Source organism: Heterodontus francisci, chromosome 11, assembly GCF_036365525.1.
Source record: "Heterodontus francisci isolate sHetFra1 chromosome 11, sHetFra1.hap1, whole genome shotgun sequence".
Taxonomy (NCBI): domain Eukaryota; kingdom Metazoa; phylum Chordata; class Chondrichthyes; order Heterodontiformes; family Heterodontidae; genus Heterodontus; species Heterodontus francisci.
The window spans coordinates 24,582,969-24,605,280 of record NC_090381.1 but is presented as its reverse complement, the minus strand read 5'-3'; positions in this window follow the sequence as shown (position 1 = coordinate 24,605,280).

The window sequence follows — 22,312 nt, the reverse complement described above, 5'->3', positions numbered from 1 at the left end:
TTTTCTGTCTCTATCTGCGTGTGTGTTTATCGCGTATGCATGCTAGCATGGTCGCGTTGCATATTTATAGTCGTTAACCGGATTAGAGTTTAAGATTAATAAACTTCTACCTTTCTTGATTACATCTAAAGAAACCTGTTTGATTTCTTTGCCTTACAATTGGAGCACTGAACAAGGATTTGCTAAGCGGGAGCTAAAAACAGTGTTTTAAAACTTAAACCCTATTATGGTTAAAGCAGGCAAAGGCTGAGAGGGAACCCCTAGACCCCTTCTCACCTGGTCATAACAGGGTAGACATGTTTACTAGCTCTATAATACGTTCTGACAATTCGATATCTACAAAGTCTCATTCTTGCACTTTTTCTTGGTAGCTTGCAACAAACTGGTCAATGGATGCATCTTGCCTTTGCCGGTAAGTCATAAGCTCAAGGAATTTGACCTTTACCTTGTTGTTGCTCCAGGAATGTCCATAACTTGTCAGGGTCCTTCTCAACCTCAGCTGACAATCCTGATGTGTTGATCCATTGCAATCCCTCATTGTCCAGTGCAATCTTGAGTTTCACAGTTTGTTTCTCTGGTTTTCTCATTTATTCATCCAGGAAACACAGTCCCATCCACTGTTGAAGCAGTTTAAATTCAGACCCTATGTCCAATGCCTTCCACCCTTGCCAACCACCCGAGACCAAGCCCACCTGAGCCAACCAACCGAGACAAGCCCACCTGTGTTGACCACCCAACATGAAGCTCACCTGTTCAGCGTGCACAGCACTGCACGTTGACAAAGGCCTCTGCTCCCCACTCTTACCTTATCCAGTGCTGTCATGGCTGCATACCCATTGCAGCACTGAGGCCTCACCTCGGTGCTGCCACCTTTCAATGACCGGGAATCCGAAGGCACGTGAGGGCCACCCATCGTCCACTTAATCCCAAGCTCCCCATTGAATCATAATCAATTGCATGCAAATATATTATAAGTAACCATTCTACAATTTAAATGCTAGCTCCATTGCTTGGGTGCGGCAGCGCCACCTTGGTGCTTTCCCACCACTGACTAAATCCAGAACCGACGTCATGATGTCAGATTTCTGGGCAGACATGTCCGACACTATTCACTAGCCCCCTTGCCTCCATTCCTGCTCCAAAAAGGCTCACTAAATTCAGCCTCTATTTGCAGTTCACTTAACACTGTGGCCTTTGCAATAGTGAATCCTGTCCTTGAACCTCACATTAAAGTAACAACATGGGCTTACAGCAGCTAGTGTCATGCATTAACGATTGATCCACCTGATCCTCCCATCTGTGTATTTTGGCTTCTGTTTTACTTACCTGGCTTATGGGTATCTATTTACTCAGTCGCATTCAACCTCACCTCTAGCACTTGGCCCCTTCCTCTCTGGGGAACATGCTTCTATTTGTGCTGTTTACTGGATGCCTATCTGTTCATGATAGCCTTTCAAGACCTGCGAGGGTTTTGATATATGTGGGAGTTGAACACAGACAGAAACAGACATAAAAGTCACTGTCCTAAGCATTCCTTAAATCTATTCTGAAAACCATATTAAAGTCTAGGGATAGCTCTTGTTCTCGAGAGGTTAGGTCAAAACATTACCTCAGACATTTGTTAATCTAGTAAACCAGCACAATTTATTTAAGATATGATCCTTGATTTGAACTGTTTTCCCAATGAAGCCTCATTTCCTTTCCACTATTAGAGTTTCAATGCTAATATCTTTTATTGGCTAGCACAAGGAGAATATATTGCTGCCTTTACAATTGCTCGTGGCTTTATCATATCTTATACATGGACTGCGTGAGTTTATTTTCACAATGAGATTTCTTCAGTCTTACCTTCCATAAAGATGCTGTCCAAGAGCCAGGGGTTAAATCTGACCTTTTCTCAGCCAGAGAGGAGCATATTTGTTGTTCAGAGGATTGGACAAGTTCTTTGTTCACAAACCTGATGAGTTCAGGGGGTCTTCACCTTTAGTTCAACCTCCTTGATAGGTTCATTAAGATTCAACCCGACATAATTGACTAAAGTTTGTAAAGACCATTCTGATAAGGAATCAGATCGGTAGTCAGATAGTTCTGAGGTAAATGTATCGAAGCACAAACTACAAAGGGGGTGAAATTGGTCTTTAGTGATCGTGCAAAACGAGCGATAGTGAATCGGTACGCATTTTACAGCCCACCTGATATTCCATTTACTTCAATGGGAAAGAAATTCATACAGAATGTAAACTTTTGCCCATTTTTCACTGTCCCTAATTTTACCCCTAAAGACTTCAATAATGGCAGCTTTATTAACAGTAACTTTAACTTCAATTGCAGAATTTTTCCATGTTTCTCAGTGTCTTTTTTACCTGTGTCCTCCAAAAAATTACCACTTTTAGCTTTCCTTATAATCTACTTGCCTATCAGAACGCCAGCTTGGTATCACCTAATCATTATCTCCTGATATATCTTAACATTTCATTTTTGTGAGTGTCTGTGTTATGGATTTCTTGAACTAACAAAATGGGTCTTACCCAATATCATTTTGTTGTTTTTTTAATATTTTGAAAGGGTGATGAAGTGGTGAAGTACATTTTCAAGGTTAGTTCACTGAACGCTTGTAAAATGGGGTGCTTCATTTTGTAACAGCAAGCTTTAATTTGTCACAACAATTTCAGTGACTTTAATGCTCTTAAACTGGTATTAAAATCATGTCCATGTTATCTAGGTCATTCAGAAAGCCCACACCGAAAACTATTCCTCAATTCTTTACTTTTGCAGGATTTGCTTATGTCTGCTCCGTAGACATGTGCTGTTAGCCACAGCTCTGTGGTAGCACTCTCACCTGTGACTCAGAAGGTTTAAGTCCCACTGCACAAACTGGAGGACATAAATCAGTGTAGAACTGAGGGAGTGCCATCTTTCACAGGAGAGGTTAAACCAAGACCCTGTCTGCCTTCTCAGGTGGATGTAAACAATCCCATGGGACTATTTCGAAGAAAAGCAAGGGAGATCTCCCCAGTGCTCTGGCCAATATTTATCACTCAATCAACATAATTAAAACCAGATTATCTGGTTGTTACCATATTGCTGTTTGGGGGAGATTGCTATGCGCAAATTGACTGCAGAGTTTCCAGCATTACAGTAGTAATGACACTTAAAAAGTATTTAATTGGCTGTAAAATGCTTTAGGATATGTTGACATCATGAAAGGCTCTATATAAATAAAAAGCTTTTTTTCTATTTTATTAGAGCTAATGACAAGTCAGACACAATCATAACATATTTCAACTGAAATTTAAAAGGAGTGTACTGACCTCAGTTACCTTCTCTGCACAAATTGGTTGTGTCTAGACGAGTGTGGACAATTGGGAGCATATTACTGGGATGCTGGATGCATACCAGGTCAACTAGATACCACATTTATTTTGGATTTAGGAATTTGGTCCACTTTATGGCCGAATTTGGAGAAGCAGAGAAATGAATTGTGCACTTTTAACAAATCCCAACTCAACAGTCCTGCCACCTGCCTGCTTTGACTGTTTTTATTTTGCTTTCTTCTTGGTACCCAAGTCTATGCCAGGAATTTCCTCCCACTCCTCTGGCATAGCTGTGCTGGGCGTGCAGCAGAATGACCGTTTTCATGTAGAAAGAGGGTTTCCAGCAGACATATGGCATGCGGCATGTGAACAAATCTGAAGATGGTCTTGATCCTCAGGAACCAAGGGGAGGTGGATGGAATTAAGAGGGATCAGCCATGATTTAATTGAATGATGGAACAGATTCAAGGGGCTGAATGGCCTTTTCTTAATTCATTCTTGGGATGCGGGCAGCACTGGCAGGGCAGCATTTATTGTCTATTCCTATTTGCCCTTGAGAAGGTGGTGGTGAGTCACCTTCTTGAACCACTGCAGTCCATGTGGTGTAGATACACCCACAGTGCTGATAGGGATGGAGATCCAGGATTTTGACCCAACGACAATGATGGAGCAATGATATACTTCTAAGTTAGGATGCTGTGCGACTTGGAGAGGAACTTGCAGGTGGTCGTGTTCCCATGCATCTGCTGACCTTGTTCTTCTAAGTGATAGAGGTCACAGGTTTGGAAGGTGCTGTCAAAGGAGCCTTGGTGAGTTGCTGCAGTGCATCTTGTAAATGGTACACACTGCTGCCACTGTGCACTGGTAGTGGAGAGAGTGTCAACCAAGTGGGCTACTTTGTCTTGGATGGTGTCGAGCTTCTTGAGCGTTGAATCTGCATTCATCCAGGCAAGTGGAGAGTATTCCATCATGCTCCTGACTTGGGCCTTGTAGATTGTGGACAGGATTTGGGAAGCCAGGAGGTGAGTGACCTACTGTATAATTCCAAGCCTGCTCTCGTAGCCACAGTCTTTATATGACTGGTCCATTTAAATATTTGGTCAATGGTAACCCGCCACCTCTCCCCAGATGTTGATGGTGGGGGATTCAATGATGGTAATGCCATTGAATGTCAAGGGGAGATGGTTAGATTATCTCGTGTTAGAGGTGGTCATTGTCTGGCACTTAGGTACTGCAAATGTTACTTGCAACTTATCAGCCCAAGCCTGAATATTGTCCAGGTCTTGCTGCATGCGGGCATGGACTGCTTCAGTATCTGAGGAGCTGTGAATGACACTGAACATTTGCAATCATCAACGTACATCCCCATTTCTGACCTTATGATTAAAAAAAGTCATTGATGAAGCAGCTGAAAACGCTTGGGCCTAGGACACTGTCTGAGGAACATGGGTGATTGGCCTCCAGCAATCACAACTTCTTTCTCCTCTTTCTTTGTTCCTTCCTATGAAATTGCTGGCTCTGGAATCATCTTTGAACCTTTCCAATGCATCCACAATTTTTTTAATCAAGGTACCTGAAGCTACAAGCCTCTCTCCAGAATTGGCCTCACTTTTGTACAAGGGCCCATGGGAGGTCACCCTGGAGTCTGGGTTTAAAACATGCTTGGCACTATATAAGCATACAGTGGAGTCTTTTCCATGTTATAAGAAAACAGACACTCCTGTGCAGACTCTCATACATTAGCAGGCAGTCGGGCTCCATGCACCTTCGCACCTACAAACATACGAGCTCCCTCCTGACGGGCAGGATCTGCTTCATCACCTGGCTTAGCTAAGGTTACCAATGCTTAACGATTGTTCTGGAGGCTTCACAAATTGAACATTAATCTCCTGAACACTGCTGCAAGTATTCCTGGAAAACAAAAATCATAGAGACATTAAATGAATTGTACAGCTTTTTTTCATCTTCCTTGAACATGTACATTTATTGGTTATAAAAATATTGGAGATGCTAAAAAAAGGCTGTTTGACTGGAGAGGATGGTTGGAGATGTGAGATCATGTGATGAACCTCACATGGAACCTTGGCAACCCTCAACACAGCTCATAATATAACTCAGCTGTTGTCTTTTGTCTCTACACACTTTACAGCTCCCAGGGTTGGAGAGTTCTGGGACAACAGTACGCAAAATAAACAGAAAAAATTTTTTTTTTTTTTATTTACAATATCCCATGAAAATTTCCCTGTCTACAGATAAAGGGATTGATTCCCTCATGAATGCTGTTGTCCAGTAGCTCACTCTATTGGTATTTAGCATTTAATGGGCAACCTATACAAGCTCCTGCAGCAATAATCTATATTAATGACTTAGGCAAAGAGACAGACAGTAATGTATTGAAGTTTGCTGATGATACAAAGGTCGGTGGAAATGCAAACTGTGAGGAGGACACACAGAGGCTGCAAAGAGATATAAATAAGATAAGTGAGTGGGCAACAGGTGGCAAATGGAGTACAATGTGGGGAAGTGTTCACTTTGGTGGTAAGAATAGAAGAGAATACTTTTTTAAAAGGCATAAAACTTCTAAATGTTGATGTTCAGAGGGACTTGGGGGTACTTGTACAAGGAACATAAAAAGTTACCATGCAGGTGCAGCAAGCAATTAGAAATGCAAATGGCATGTTGGCCTTTATTGCAAGTGGCTTGCAGTACAGGAATAAAGAAATCTTGCTACAGTTGTACGGAGCTTTGGTGAGACCACACCTGGAATACTGTTTGCAGCTTTGGTCTCCATATTTAAGGAAGGATATACCTGCAGTGGAGGCAGTGCAGCAAAGGTTCACTAGATCAGTCCCTGGGTTGAGAGGGTTGTCCTATGATGAGAGGCTGAGTAAATTGGGTTTATATTCTCTGGAGTTTAGAAGAATGAGAGGTGATCTCATTTAAACATACAAAATTCTGAAGGGGCCAGATAGGGTAGACTCCAAGAGGTTGTTTCCACTGGTTGGGGAATTTGAAACACAGGGACACAGTCTGAGGATAAGGGGATGATCATTTAGGACTGAAATGAGGTGAAATTTCTTCACTCAAAGGGATGTGAATCTTTGAAATTCTCTACCACAAAGGGTAGTGGATGCTCCATCGTTGAATATATTTAAAACAGGGATAGACAGATTTTTGGTGTTTCAGGGAATCAAGGGAAATAGGCACCGGGCAGAAAGGTGGAGTTGCAGCCCAAGATCAGCCATGATCATATTGAGTGGTGGGGCAGGCTCGACGGGCCGTGTAGTCTACTCCTGCCCCTATTTCTTATGTTCTTATGTTCTTAGGATGACATCTATACTATATTAATTAAAAATGTTATCTGTGTCACTCATCCACTATTTCAGCACCATTTTGTGAGGCACTGTCACTCCTACAGCTGCACATTTCTATCACTAGCTAGAACTTCCTACACTATATAGTGCAGCTACAGGATCACTGAGATTTCCCTGAGGGAAATTCACTTTATCCTGACTTCTGTGAGCAATGCCAAGGGAGACCATCAATAGTAAATTAATGTACTTACTTGTACACCAACATTGCCCCTGATTCTTTCCCCCAGGTTCCTGCCCTGAAGGAGCCATGCTTACATTTCTCACTCAAGTCCTCTTCTTCGTATGTGAGCCTGGAGGAAATGGGTGACTTTTTGCTTCCTTATGGAGCAGGAGCGACTCTAAAGAAATTCCCAGCCTGTATTCCAGAGGGTGGGGTGAGGGGAATTGAGGGGCTTTATTCAGCCCACCTGGGCGGGAAAGCAATGTGATTGGGTGGAACACTCGTTTTACACTCCACCTTCAACAGAACTCAACAGAGAGGTAGAGTGTAAAGCTGGCACACCATCAGAGCTCATCACTTTCTCAGCTGCAGGTAATTTTAGGTTAATATTACCCCTAGAATCTTTACCATTCTTGGAATTCAAGGGGAATATACACTTGTTCTACATTGCATCAACATAACAAGTTACAGCACATCCAGCAAAATAACATCTTAAAAGACATGGTCAATAGGTGACAAATTGACTGCCGTTCAATGCCTGCCAAGCTGAATCCTGTGCTGTAGCATTCATTTAATATTGCCTAGAATCTACAGGCAGCTTTTCTTTTTTATGTATTTTGAATGTGTGCTGCTCACTAATGCCTATCACTGTCAGATTATCTGCTCTAGGTTCTGCTTACTTCAAAGTCTGGGACATATGAATTACATTGGCAAGTTAACAGAATACATCCGTGACATTAAGAAGATTAACAGCAGAATGCAAACTGTGAAGTCGCACTGAATCAATTTAATTGTGTGGCCGATGTCCCTAACAGCAGGCTCTCCTTTATAATAATTAAAAACAAAACTACTGGCTGAACGTGGAAACCAGGCACACTGGTCCTCGGCTCATTAAGACACCCCCAACACCCATATTCCAACTGTACAGCGCCCTCAAATTAACAAAATGTGAAAATCCATAGGTTCAACCTACAGATGTGTCTGCTAGTGACCTCCGCCCCTCCTGACCCTGCAGTCCAGGAAGAGGTCAGCTGTTGAGCATATTGCCACTGGGGGCACTAGAGATGCACCTTGGGTGCCTATAGGGCTGGGATGGTATTTTATACCACTCTTGCATTTTCTGATGGCAGCACATTAATGTTTGTGGGAGCATGTTGTGTTCAAATTGTCTGCTGCTTTTCTTACAACAGTGATTATACTTCAAAAATGCGACATTAGCTGTAAAGTGCTCTGGGCCATCCCAAAAGTGCTATATAAATGCAAGTTCTTTTTTTATTAGCTGCTTAGTACTGTGCATTGATGGAAAGGTAGTTGCCTCTTATCTTGTCTAGTCTGCTAAGGTCATTGAACTTTTTCCAGCACTGAATGAATATGTGTAGGGCAGTTGATCTCACACTTACTGCCCTGTCCATCTCTTTCCATTGCTTCTGGGAATTATTCAGAGTTTCCCATCCCCTTCCTGACTTCTTCGAGTAACTATTTCAGTGCTATATCCAAAGACCTGAGAGGTTGGCTGCCTGCCCTGCTGTTGTTATGACTGACACTTCCTGGAAATCAAGATTTTTCCATGGTCCAAAAACACTTTTGATATTGCCTGCCCCTTGAAGCTTCAGCATCCCTTTAAATCATGTGACGACATGTTATTCCTTCCCCTTTCCACCCCTACCCTCACCAGCAGGCAATCAGAGGGTTCCTTGGTACCTGCAGTTCATCTGAAATGTTAAAATGAGGCCAATCCCACAAACTATGGTGGGTCACTGCTTATCAGATCAGGCAGCCATGAGACACACCCTGCCCTGTTTCTGGTAGGGATTGCACCTGAATGGAGCATCTGGGCTTGGGTGTCAACAGGCTATTCAACAGTGGGGAAATCATAGCTGAACCCGATCTGAACATTTCTCCGACTTCCACACAGGCGCACTACTTGGCAGCAATAACGCCACAGAGACCAGGAATAAAAACTTGGTTGATTCTTTTTTACCCTTTCCTGTCCTGCTGTCTGCTCTGAGTTAACTCACTGCAGACCAGGGATGGAACATGCAACTTACCCTGATCTGTATGGTACCAATTCCACACTGAACAACAGCCCTACCAGCTAAGCCCAGATATGTAATTGCTTAATACTAAAATCAGCTTCAATCTCAAGTCACCACATACTGGTTGTCCTCGAAAAAGTTAAATGTTAACCCTTTCATATCAAAGTTATTCACAATTTGCCTAATGTGCCTGGTGCTCTAATTCTCAACACTAAACATCGACACCCAACCAAATTACAAATTTAGGGTGTATTTTCAGATCAGCACTTTCTGCTATGAACACCATTATAGGCCATTGCTGTTTGTGTTATTTTAATGCAGCACTGACCCTTTAACTGGTTCACACCAGTGGTAAAATAACACTGATGAGAATTTGGTGCACGGGTGTTAAACCTTTGTACCAGATCATCACTGAGCAGAAACTATCAATATTGGAGAGAGCACAGAGAAAGAAAGTCTCCCTTTCATCTTCCATTGAAATTATGTTCACAGTTATGTAGCCTCAACGTTCAATTATTGAAGTGTTTTTCAATTTCCTCTCTTTCACTCTTTGTATCTCTCTTTCTATATCTTTCTCCCTGTCTCTCTATCTACCTTTCACACTCCATCTCTCTCTCTCTTTCTATCTTTCTGTCTCTCTCTCTTCCTATCTACCTTTTTATATCTGCCTCTCTATTTATATCCCTTTTTGTCTATCTATCTTTCCTTTTCTATCTGTCTCTCTCTCTCTCTCTCCCCCTTTGTCTCTCTCTCTCTCTCCCTCTGTCTTTCTTTCTCTTTAGGAGTGAGTTTAACCTTATTTGATAATATGAAAAGGTGAGATCAGATTGGCCATCTGTTATACACCCCTCCATTGAAGTCAGAGAAATGAAAATGGGGAGAGATGTGTAACGGACGGTTGAATCGATATCCCCTGTTTTACATAATCTCCCAGCATCATACTGACCTGTCTGAATCTCTATTATATGAATTCCAGGCTTCGGTCTCTTTGCCAGCTCTTTGTTGAGATGCTACAGATTTAGCTACAGGTCCTGGATAATATTTATCCCTTAACCAACACTATAGTTTATCTGCTTATTTATCTCATTGCTTGTTTGTGGGAGTTTGCTGTGTGCAAATGGGCTGCTGGGTTTCTCAACGTTACAACAGTGGCTACACTTAGAAATAAAGTACCTCCTTAGCTGTGAAGCCCTCTGGGATATCCTGAGTTGATGAAAGTTCCTTTATCAATGTATCCTTCCCCACCAACACCACCACCCCCCCCCCACCCCCCCCCCCCCCCACCCACCCACTGCACCCTGAATGCCTGGCACTGGCTGCCCCTTTCCTTTTTGGCAGCTGTAGATTTTCCCTTGAGACCACTGTGGTTCGGTGGTTGGAAGGACAGCTCGGCTTTTGATATTACACTGCAGACCCTGGGATACTTACTACCTGAAAGAAAATCACAGGAAACTGGACAAAAACCCAGTAAACATTTACTGCCATGTTTATATCAGGAAAAAAATAAAGGGACAGCTGGCCTAATAAACAGACAGCTGGCAAACCTAATCCCAAATGTGTTATGTTTGGTACAATTACCAGTAGCACTCAGTCAATCCTCGTTACTTTGTTTTACGAGTATTTCATTCGAGGCAGGCTGGAAGCGGCCATTCTATGGAGGACTCTTGTGTGACAACAGGAAGTTCCCCTCCACTGATATAACAAGGCAAGTGTGCAGCTCGCAATCCACTTGCCATAGTCCTTGAATCTTTGATGAACAACGGCAGGAATTCCTGTTCCACTGGTGTAACTTTGCCAGAGATGCAGCAGAAACCCTGTTTCTGCGCATCAGTGGGTTTTTATCTCACTTCTGATGAGTAAAGGTGACAGAGAGGGAGCATAAATTCACAGAAGGAGGCCATTTGGCCCATTGTGCCTGTACCGGCTCTTTGAAAGAGTGTTCCAATTAGTCACACTCCCCTGCTCCTTCCCCACAGCCCTGCAAAACATTTTTCTTTTCAAGTATTTATCTAATTCCCTTTAATCTCCTATTAAATCTGCTTCCACTGCCCTTTCAGGCAGTGCATTCCAGATTATAACAGCTCGCTGCATAAAAAAATCTCCTCATTTCCCCCTGGTTCTTTTGCCAATTACCTTAAATCTGTGTCCTCTGGTTACTGACCCGCCTGGCATTGGGAACCATTTCTCCCTATTTACTCCATCAAAACCATTCATGTGTTTGAATATATCTATTAAATCATTCTTCACCTTCCCTGCTGTAAGGCGAATCACCCAGTTTCTCCAGTTTTTCCACATAACTGAAATCCCTCCTCCCTGGTACCATTCTGGTAAATCTGCTCTGTATCTTCTCCAAGGCCTTGACATCCTTCCAAAAGTATGGTGCCCTGAATCATACACAATACTCCAGCTGAGGCCTAACCAATGATTTATAAAGGTTTAGCATAACTTCCTTACTCTGAAGAAATTCCTGGCCATGATGTCATATGCAACGGCAGAGCAAGTGACTGTCAATCACTTGCCAATTACCTATGCATGCAGTTAAAAGGCCAAATATGTGTGTGTGTGTGTGTTCTTCAGGAGTTTGTCTGACCTGGATCTCCTCCGACTGTGTGGGACCCACGTATGCACTTCCATACAGTCCATGTATTCCTATATCCTATATTCCAGTTCTGATGAAGGGTCACTGACCTGAAACGTTAACTCTGCTTCTCTCTCCACAGATGCTGCCAGACCTGCTCAGTATTTCCAGCATTTCTTGTTTTTGTTTCAGATTTCCAGCATCTGCAGTATTTTGCTTTTATTCCTATACCCTGTCAGGGCTAGGATGAGGTGGTTATAGATTCTGATGATTTCTTTGGGCTTCTTTTGGAATTGTTGTATTTATTGGATTCATAGCATGATGAGATATCCACAAACTATCCCAATAATACACAATGCCAATTCTGTCTCTTGACATTATGGAGAGCAGTGTATGTGAAAGGAAAAATATATCATTGCAATCTAATAGATCTGTGCCTACCTCAACCAAGGCCATCATTCCAACTGTCAGGTTCTTGGAATGAGTCAGTTTACCTCACAAGGGAGTTCAACAGTTGAACATTTTGCCAGCTTTCTGATCTCTCTTCAGCAGTGCAATAATTCACAGGAGCCAAGCCAACGAGTGCAGCTTCCCCAGGTAAGGCCAGAGCACAAAGAGCCTCTGGGCCCAGAGTTGGCGATGTCAAGTAAATCAATATTTAATGGGATAATGGAAGATTTCTTGTGTGAGCCTAGGCCCATTTCAAAAGTATACTGTACTACCTGACAGTGCCAGCCTTGGCACAGTGGTAGGACACTCACCTCTGAATCCAAACGTCATGGGTTCCAGCTTCTCTGTGGAACATGAGCATGTCATTTAGCCTGACACTCCAATGTCGTTCTGTGGGAGTGCTGCATTGTTGCAGGTGTTATTTCCAGTTGAGAGGTTAAGCCCAGCCCCCTCCACCTATATGAAGAAGAATATGGAATTTTACTGGTGCCCAGGCCAACATTTATCACTCAAACAATGCTTTCAAAAACAGATTAACTAGCCATTTACTTAATTGCTGTTTGTGGAACTGCATTTGCCTATGTAACCACAGTGACTGCATTTCAAAAGTAATGCCTTGGCTGTGAAGTGCTTCAGTGCATCCTCGGAATGCAAAAGGTTACTATATAAATACAAGCTATTTCTTCCTTAAACTGTATCATGAGCTCCTTGAGTGAACTTTGTTAAGTCAAAATAAAAAGTAAATTGGAGAGGAATTAGAGCAGGATGACTGTAAGAGAGTCTGGCAGCATCAATGCCAAATATACACTTGTTTCCTCAATCTGAGCCAACACAGGTGAAATCCCTGCAACATGTCCACTCTCCAAAATGGGGTTTGGGGAGGGAATCTGCAATTAGATCAAACTGCTCTACACAAACATCAGTAACGCAGTCTCAATCAATGGGTGGCAATCCGAAATTTTCCCCATCAGATCTGGAGTCAGACAGGGCTGTCTTCTCTCCCCCGGTCTTGTTTGTTTGCTGTATCAAACCCTTTGCTGAGTCTATTAGGAAGGATGTGGGCATTAGAGGGGTGACAATCCCAGGCAGTGGAGGCACTCAGGTCAAAGCCTGTCTGTACATGGACGACGTCGTTGTCTTCTGCGTGGATCCACTGTCAGTTCGGAGGCTGATGAACATCTGCGACCATTTCAAACTAGCCTCGGGAGCCAAAGTAAATCACGGCAAGAGTGAGGCCACGTTCTTTGGGAACTGGGCTGGCCAATCCTTTGTTCCCTTCACTGTCAGGTCAGACTACCTGAAGGTGCTGAGGATATGGTTCGGAGGGTCCAAAACCTGGGAGGAGTGAGTAGCCATGTTAAAATATAAACTGGGCATGTGGGAGCAGCGTTCTCTCTCCATTGCGGGTAAGAACCTGGTTGTCAGGTGCGCGGTGCTCATGTTGTTACTGTACGTGGTGCAGGTCTGACCCATACCCCACTCCTGTGCCTTGGCGGTCACCCGAGCCATCTTACGCTTTATCTGGAGATCCAAAATGGATTGTGTCCACAGCGTCATGATGTTCAAACCTCTAGATAAAGGGGGAGAAAACGTACCCAACGTCACCCTCATCCTGATGACTACCTTTGTGTGTGGGTGCATCAAGCAGTATGCTAACACCAAGTGTCACTACATGCTGAGGTTCTATCTGTCCCCGGTGTTGTGAAGGATTGGTCTGGTCACATTGCCGTGGAACGCTCCATCCAGTTGGACCGTGCCGTACCACCTGTCCTTCGTGGAAAAGTTTGTGCAGAAAAACACCTTTGACCACCAATCCATCAGGCAGTGGTCTGCACGGAATGTCCTCAAGGCCCTATGGGAAAAGGAGATGGTGGATCCTTTCGGATGGTTCTCCGAGCAGACCGCCAAAGTCATTTGGCAGAATGCCTCATCACCAGAACTTTCAAACAAGCACCAAGATGTAGCTTGGCTGGTGGTGAGAAGAGCCCTCCCCGTCAGATCCTTCCTGCATGCCGGGAATCTTACCACCTCCGCATGCTGCCCTCGAGATGACCATGTTGGGGAAGAGACGGTTTCCCACCTCCTTCTGGAATGTGTCTTTGAAAAGCAGGTGTGGAAATAGATATAGTGGTTTTTGTTCAGGTCCATCCCAAGCAGCTCTGTAACACAGGAGTCTGTGCTCTACTGTCTGTTCCCAGGGACACACACCAAGATAAACATCAACTGCTGCTGGCGGACATCAACTCGGTGAAGGACGCTCTTTGATCTGCCTGAAACTTGCTGGTGTTTCAGTGCAAAGAGTTGTCCAGACTGAGTGTTGCAGACTGGCACATTCCAAGGTCCAGGACTACGTGCTGAGGGACTCACTAAATCATGGAGCAGCCACAGCAAAGGCTCAATGGGGAAAGGCCACAGTGTAAGGTCCTCCCGTCATAGTGAACCAAGGGGCTGGAACCCGTGAAAAACCCCTTGGGCTGTATGCATCAAAATATGGTTTTGCTGTGTAATGCAAATGTACATTGCATGTAAAATGGAATGGAAAAATTGTTAGGATACTCACGTTCTGTATCGAAGGAAACTGATTTCTTTTGCATTTTCTGGGATGTTAGATTGGAACTGGTTTGTAATATAGTTTTTAGCAGATTTTTATGAATAATGTATATTTTGGGGGAAAAAAGCATTGACACCACCTTACTTACCTCAGGGGAGAAGTCTTGATCATGCTCTAGGCTTGACCTTGAACATTGGCAGGTGTTGTGTGTTTTCCTTTTGGTTTTGGGGGGTTTTAGTGCTCTTTTTCAGTTTTTCACTCTTGGGGATTGGAGTTTTCCCATGGTTATTGATTTCCTGCTGGCTTGGGTCTTGGTGCCTGGGAAAACTTTAAGAAAAAAATGGCTGGAACCAACACCAGAGCTCCAGGCCAGACAGTGCGTTACACCATTAGGGTGACAGTGACAAACAGTGAAAGAGGTGCCACACATGGACCGGACCTTCTTCAATAAGTGAATCCTTTTTGAATGCTGCGGATTCCAAGCTGCGGACATCTTCTGCCTGCAGAACTTCCCCAGCAGTGGCTACTTTAACGTGGCAGGGTGCATGATGTTCCTGAAGGTCTTCAAGGAGAGAGGAAAGCAGGCGCTGCTTTCGATCCTCATGGCGTAACTGCAGTTTATGTTTTGTCGCAACAGAACCGGGTGGTGAAAATCCACCTCTACAACCCCCCATATTCCTGGCATGGACGTGCTCACATTCCTCGCCAGGTATGTCAAGGTGGCCGGAGCAGCACTGAGGTCAAGGAACCGTTTGGGATTTGGACCAGCAAGCAGCAGGTCAAGGTGACCTTGGAATGTGGAGACCATCATCCATCCTCCCTCCAACTTTGCTATCGGGGGAAGTCAGGGGTACTTGATCTACACGGGGAGCCCCGGGTTTGTTGTACCTGTGGCAAATCTGGACATGTGGTGGCCAATTGCAACACAGTGCTCTGCAAGAACTGCAAGCAGGATTGCCACCAGACAAAGGACTGCAAGCAGAGTAAGTGCTGCAACCTGTGTGGTGGGGCAGGCCATCTCTACAAGACCTGCCTCAGTTACACACAGGTGGCAGGAGAAAGGAACAGTCACTGTGGCTGGTGCTGCGAAGGAGACCAGCAACCCTCCCCGCAGTGAGCCCCCTCGTGAGGAAAATCTGCCTAAGGAAGACAAGGAGAAGAAAGGAGAGGGAGCTGCAGAAATCCACCAAACACCAACTCTGTGCCCAGAACCTCCTCCTCCTCAGCAGACAGAATCAATGGAGGAGGAGTCAGCAGAGGGACAACTGTGTGAGTGGCAAGTGATCAATAGGAAAACCACAAAGAAGAAGGCCCAAGAAAGGGGGCAGGCCACTCCCCCAAACCGGTGGCAAGAGGAGGCTAATGTCTGAGAGAAACTACGGCAGCTACTCTTCATCGAATGAGGAAGGGCAGGAAAGATGACACCAGCAAAAGAAGTGGCAGAATGCAAAGCAGCTGAAAGAGAAAGCCCTCCCCATGTCTGAAACACTGGAAGCAGCGATGGGCCCAGCACACCCCAACCCCAAATCGCCGAGTGCAGCAAGACACTCAGCGCACCCCAACTTCGGAAAGCTGGGAGCAACAATATCTTCAAGGACGAACAGAGGGGAAAGATACCACCAGCAGAGGACAGTCCAAACCTCGCTCCCTACAAGAACCACCCCCTCCCCACCGATGTCACCCCAACGGAACAAATCCCCCGTGAATGACAGGGAGAGTTTTATGTGCCCAACAACTGTATAACACTTTGCAAACACTATGGGTATGCAGGAACATAGCCAAGGACTGGGACTGGTAATGACACCTGGAATGATAAACAACATACAGCTTTAATGGGTTTAAAGATTGTTTCCATTAACGTGCATAGCGTTAAGTCTACTACGCAATGTATTTCGACCTTGGGCTACCTTGCCAAGGTCAAAGTTGACCTATTGTTTCTGCAGGAGTGTGGGATGCCACACCTCAGCACCAACACACAATGGTCTAGATGGTGGTTCCATGGGCCATCGATCTTGGCAGGGGGAAGTGATTCCCATTCCTCTGGCTTGGGTATTCTGCTGCACGGGGGTGGCAGTTGCAGTGGGGAAGTCGCCCATCTCCTTCTGGAATGTGCCTTTGCAAAGCATGTGTGGAAAGAGATGCAGGGATTTCTGTCGAGGTTCATCCCGAGAAGCTCTGTCATGCAGGCCTCTGTGCTCTACGGGCTGTTCCCAGGGTCACACACCGAGATAAACATCAACTGCTGCTGGAGAACCAACAACTCAGTGAAAGACACTCTTTGCTCTGCCTGAAACTTGTTGGTCTTGCAGCGCAAAGAGTTGTCCACAACCGAGTGTTGCAGACCGGCACATTCCAAGGTCCTGGACTATGTGCTAAGAAACACGTTAAAGCTTGGGGCAGCTGCCGCAAAGGCTGAATGGGGAAAGGCCACTTTGTGAGGTCCTCCTGCTATAGTATACTGAGGGACTATGGAACCCGTGTAAAACCCTGTGGGCTCTATGCACCAGAGAATGTTTTTGGTATATAATGCAAATGTACATGCTATATAAAATGGAATGATAAGGGTAGTGAGGCACCTCATGTTTTGTATCGAAAGAAACTGATCTTTATTGCACTTTATGAAATGTCCATTTTGAATTGTTTGCAATATATTTTTTTTACAAGTTTTTATGAATAAAGTGTATGTTGATGAAAAAAAATTGACACCAAGGGGCCGATACTGGAAGATGCTTTGCCACAGAGAATATTGAGTGTTGCCACATGATGTTTGCTTTGCTGCCTGGAAAATGAGTAGGACCAAAAATCACTTCTCCTGCATAGAAATCAAATGCTATTAGGACAGTCACTCCCCGGCCACTGATACAGGGGAAATCAAGCAACAAATGCAGCCAGACTTGAAATTCTGGCATTCAGGATAATAAGGCCATTCCAAGATGCTGACACCTCCCTGCGAGAGGCGAGGAAGGGAATGGAGCATTTCTGCAGGATGGGGCCCTCATCTCTGGCTTTCCCAGCTCCACGCGCAGGCTGCTCCTCACTTGTGTTCATTGTCAAATGTGTCACAGGTTTTGTCCATATTTAGTGACTGAGAGAGATTGGTTGAGATGCAGTGAGGAGTGGGGTATCTTTAGTGGGTGAGGCTGCGAGCATTGGGGGTTCCCCAGTACTGCACACTGCACAAACCAACTACAGTAAAGCCAAAATGATGGGGAAATAAAACTTTTCTTGTTTATTTTAAGCATACTACACAATGCTGTGTTTTTAAGAAATCATTCGCGGGATGTGGGCATCATTGGCAAGGCTGACATTAATTGTCGATCCCTGGTTGCCCTGACAATGTGATGTGGAGCCTTCATCTTGAAACGTTGATGTCCGTGTGGTGAAGGTGATCCCACAATCTGATTCTCTGTAATGGTTTAGCACAAACTGAGTGGCTCGTTAGATCACTTGAGAGGTCAGCTCAGACGGAACAATTTTGGTGGGAAACTGGAGTCACATGTAGCCAGACTGGGTAAGGACGGCATGTTTCCTTTGCTGAGGACATTTGTGAACTAGTTTGGGTTTTTATGGCAATCCAACAGCTTCATGGAATGGATTGCCACTTGACTTACACAGGTCATCATAAGGCCAATGAAAGGTGACCAATTCATCAGGCTCTTTATCCATCCCAAACCAACAAAAAGGTTTCATAGAAATACTTTAATGAAGGTCACCTTCCATCTAGAAGGACAAGGGCAGCAAATGCATGGGAATACCACCACCTGCAAGTTCCCCTCCAAGTCACACATCATCCTGACTTGGAACTATATCGCTGTTCCTTCACTGTCGCTGGGTCAAAATCCTGGAACTCCCTTCCTAACAGCACTGTGGGTGTACCTACACCCCAAGGACTGCAGCTGTTCAAGAAGGCAGCTCACCACCACCTTCTTAAGGGCAATTAGGGATGGGCAATAAATGCTGGCCTGGCCAGCGACACCCACATCCCAAGAATGAATTTTTAAAAAGGCTTAGTTCCTTTAACCAAAGAAATGTAAAACAAATTATATATTAAGTAACGATCATCATAATATTATCAAGGTTTATACTAGACAATTATTTACTTAATTACCGAAAGCATATGACACAGGGCGTGGCTACAGTTGTAAGGCTACAGCTGGGAGGTTACAGGGAGGGTATGGGTGGGATACTACAACTTGGGGCTACAGTTGGGGGCTACAGATGAGTGAACAACAATTGGGACACTGAAGTTGGGAGAATGACCGTTAGTGGAGTCCAAAGCTGGTGGGCTCGGGTTCAAACGTTACATTTGGGGCACTACAATTGGCAGATTATAGTTAGGGATGATTCCATTTGGGGGTGCCTGAGTCACAGTTGGGGGATGAAAGTCACACTCAGTGAACCTGGACTCGGGAGGTGAAAGGTCAGCCACAGTCTTGATTCCAATCTGCGAGCCAGCAAGTACAAATGCATGGATAGTAGGTGAAGGCAGGCTTGGGCATGCCACAGTCAAAGAGCTGTTGGTGATTGCTACCTAGGTTTAAATATAACGATTGAATGAGGTGTCAGAGGGCTGTGTCTTGGGTATGGGATAAAAGGGACAATGCAAAAGGTCAAAGGGGAGGGGCAGAATGCAGAGCTGATAGGCTTAAAAAACATTGAAGGGTAAAGTGATCCCATTTCTTTCCAAGCTATAAGAAAGCATAAATAAGGACAATAAATATAAAAACATGGAAGTCACACTAAACCTGCACAAATCTCTGGATCGGCCTCAGCCGGAGTATTGTGTCCAATTCTGGACACTGCACTATAGGAAGGCTGTCAAGGCCTTGGAGAGAAAGCAGAAGAGATTTACTAGAATGGTACCAGGTACCAGGGACTTCAGTTATGTGAGAAGACTGGAGAAGCTGGGGTTGTTCTCCTTGGAGCAGAGAAGGTTAAGGAGCAACGTAATAGCAGTGTTCAAAATGATGAGGGGTTTTGATAGACAAATAGGGAGGGAGAAACTGCTTACTTTGGCAAGTGAGTTGGTAATAAGAGGTCAGAAATTAAAAATATGCTAAGTTCTGGAACACACTACCTGAATGGGAGGTGGAATCAGATTCCATAGCAAAGTTCAAAAGGCAATTGGACATGTATTTAAAGAGGAATAATATGCAGGGTTATGGGGAAAAAGCTGGGGTCTGAGAGTAATTTGGACAGTAATTTGGGGCGGCACAGTGGCGCAGTGGTTAGCACCGCAGCCTCACAGTTCCAGGGACCTGGGTTCGATTCCGGGTACTGCCTGTGTGGAGTTTGCAAGTTCTCCCTGTGTCTGCGTGGGTTTTCTCCGGGTGCTCCGGTTTCCTCCCACAAGCCAAAAGACTTGCAGGTTGATAGGTAAATTGGCCATTATAAATTGTCACTAGTATAGGTAGGTGGTAGGGAAATATAGGGACAGGTGGGGATGTTTGGTAGGAATATGGGATTAGTGTAGGATTAGTATAAATGGGTGGTTGATGTTCGGCACATACTCGGTGGGCCGAAGGGCCTGTTTCAGTGCTGTATCTCTAAACTAAACTAACTCTTTCAAAGAGCTGGCACAACAGGCTGATTGGCCCCCTTCTGCCTGTAAGATTCTATGATAAGGAGTTTAAGACTCTTTAAAGTAAGATTTGTGTGTGGTTGAATTGGATATACATAAAAAAACTTTTCGGAGGTAATTAATTGTTCCTAAGTGGGCTACGTGGATTTTTTTCTCCAAGGCAGCTCCTGAACCATTTCAAGATGTGCCTTAGGCTCCCCCTTGTGGTCATAAGATTAATTCCCCATAATCCAAAAAAAATCAACATAAAATTCAAGGAGGATGTCACAGTGAATGTCTGTGCTACTCATGGCTTCACCTCAGTATTACTAAGAGTGGCTCATATTTTACCCGCCTTAAATGATCGATTAGAGGACGAGCTTATTGTAGTTCTAAGGCTGGAAACAGCGGGGAGGTGGTGGCGTAGTGGTATTGTCACTGGACTAGAGACCCAGGATATTACTCTGGAGACATGGATTTGAATCCCATGTATAATCGGTGGGAACATGCACATTCGAATTAGGCCTGATGCAAAACCAGTATATAGCAAGGCTAGGCTGGCTTCTTATGCTCTCAAAACCCAAGCTGAAGAGGAGCTAATGAAGCTAGAGAGAAATGGTGTGCTGGTGAAAACTAATCACAGTGATTGGGCAACCCCCAATTGTAGCAGTACCCAAGTCAGACAAAACCATAAGACTATGTGGGGACTACAACGTCACAACCAAACAGGCAGTTGATGATAAGCAGCTTTAACCACTCAAGATTTGTATGCGGAGTTAGCGGGATCCAAGCTATTCACGAAGTTGGATTTGTCCCAAGCTTATGCACAGCTCAATGTGGAACGAGAGAGTCAGCAGTTTCTCATGATAAACACGCATGGGGTTATACTTGTACATAAAGCTGCCCCATGGTGTGAAATCTTCTCCAAAAATCTTCCAAACTACAATGGATAAGATTTTGCAAGGCATGCTGCAATGGTACAAATCAGGATGTTAATCACAACTGCAACAGAGGAAGAGAATTTTCACGTGTTGGATGAAGTGTTAAAAAAATTTCACAATGTGAAGTTGAAAAGGAGCAAGTGTGCTTTCATGCAATCTAAGGTAGTGTAGCTTAGCTTGAAAATCAATGAAAAAGGACTATAGCCAGTGAAAGAGAAGACAGAAGCAAACGTTAATGCCCCAAAGCTAAAAGATGTGCCTGATCTTAGATCTTTTCTAGGTATGGTCCAATACTACTCACAATTTCTGCCTGAGCTTGCAACAGTGTTAGCTCCACTACATGAGTTTTTGAAGAAAGATGTGAAATGGGAATGGTCTAAAGCACAACAAGATGCTTCTGATGCATGTCAGGGAAACATGACCAGTGATGCATTACTTGTTCCTTACCATACAAATTGTGACCTGAAACTAGCATGTGATGCTTCAAACAATGGAGCTGGAGCAGTGATCAGTCATGTCATGGATGATGCTTGGTCAAGAGAAGCCCATAGCATTTGTGTCACATACCCTAACCAAGAGTGAATGCAACTACTAGAAAAGGAAGTGCTTGGAATCATCTTCGGAATCAAAATATTTCACCAGTTTTTGTTGGGTAGTTTACACTAGTCACAGATCATAAACCTCTAGTAGCTATTTGGGAATAAAGTCTGCAATACTGACTATGGCAACATCAAGGATGCAGCGATGGGCTGTACTTCTCTCAATTCAACTACAACATTGAATATCGCAGTTGGAAGGAGAATGCTATCGCTGACACGTTTGCTGCATGAAAACTCAGAAGAAGGCTGTGAAGATGCGATCTTCACAATAGGAGTAGTAGATGATGACTTTCCATTCACTACAACTGAAATTGCAGTTGAAACTCAGACTCAGTGTTGAAAAGACTCTACGAACAGATATTGAACAGATGGACAGAATTTGACAAGTGTGCAGATGAGGAACTGAAATGATTCCACAATTGTCGCAATGTGTTATCATATGAAAAGGGCTGCATTAAGTGGGGTCACAGAGTCGTGGTACCTAGTTCTTCGAAGGATAGGATTCTGGCAGAACTCCATACTGAACACAGGAATAGTCAATATGAAATCTGTAGCTAGAGGTTTTGTTTATTGACCTGGTCTAGACAGTGATCTAGAATAATTAGTTAGCAATATACTATCTGACAAAACTGTAGAAATAAACTCCTTTGCAATCATGGCCATAGCCAACTTGACCATTTCAAAGAGTTCATGTACACTTCTTTGAGAAGGGAAATGACAATTTCTTAGTACTGATTGATAGTCACTCA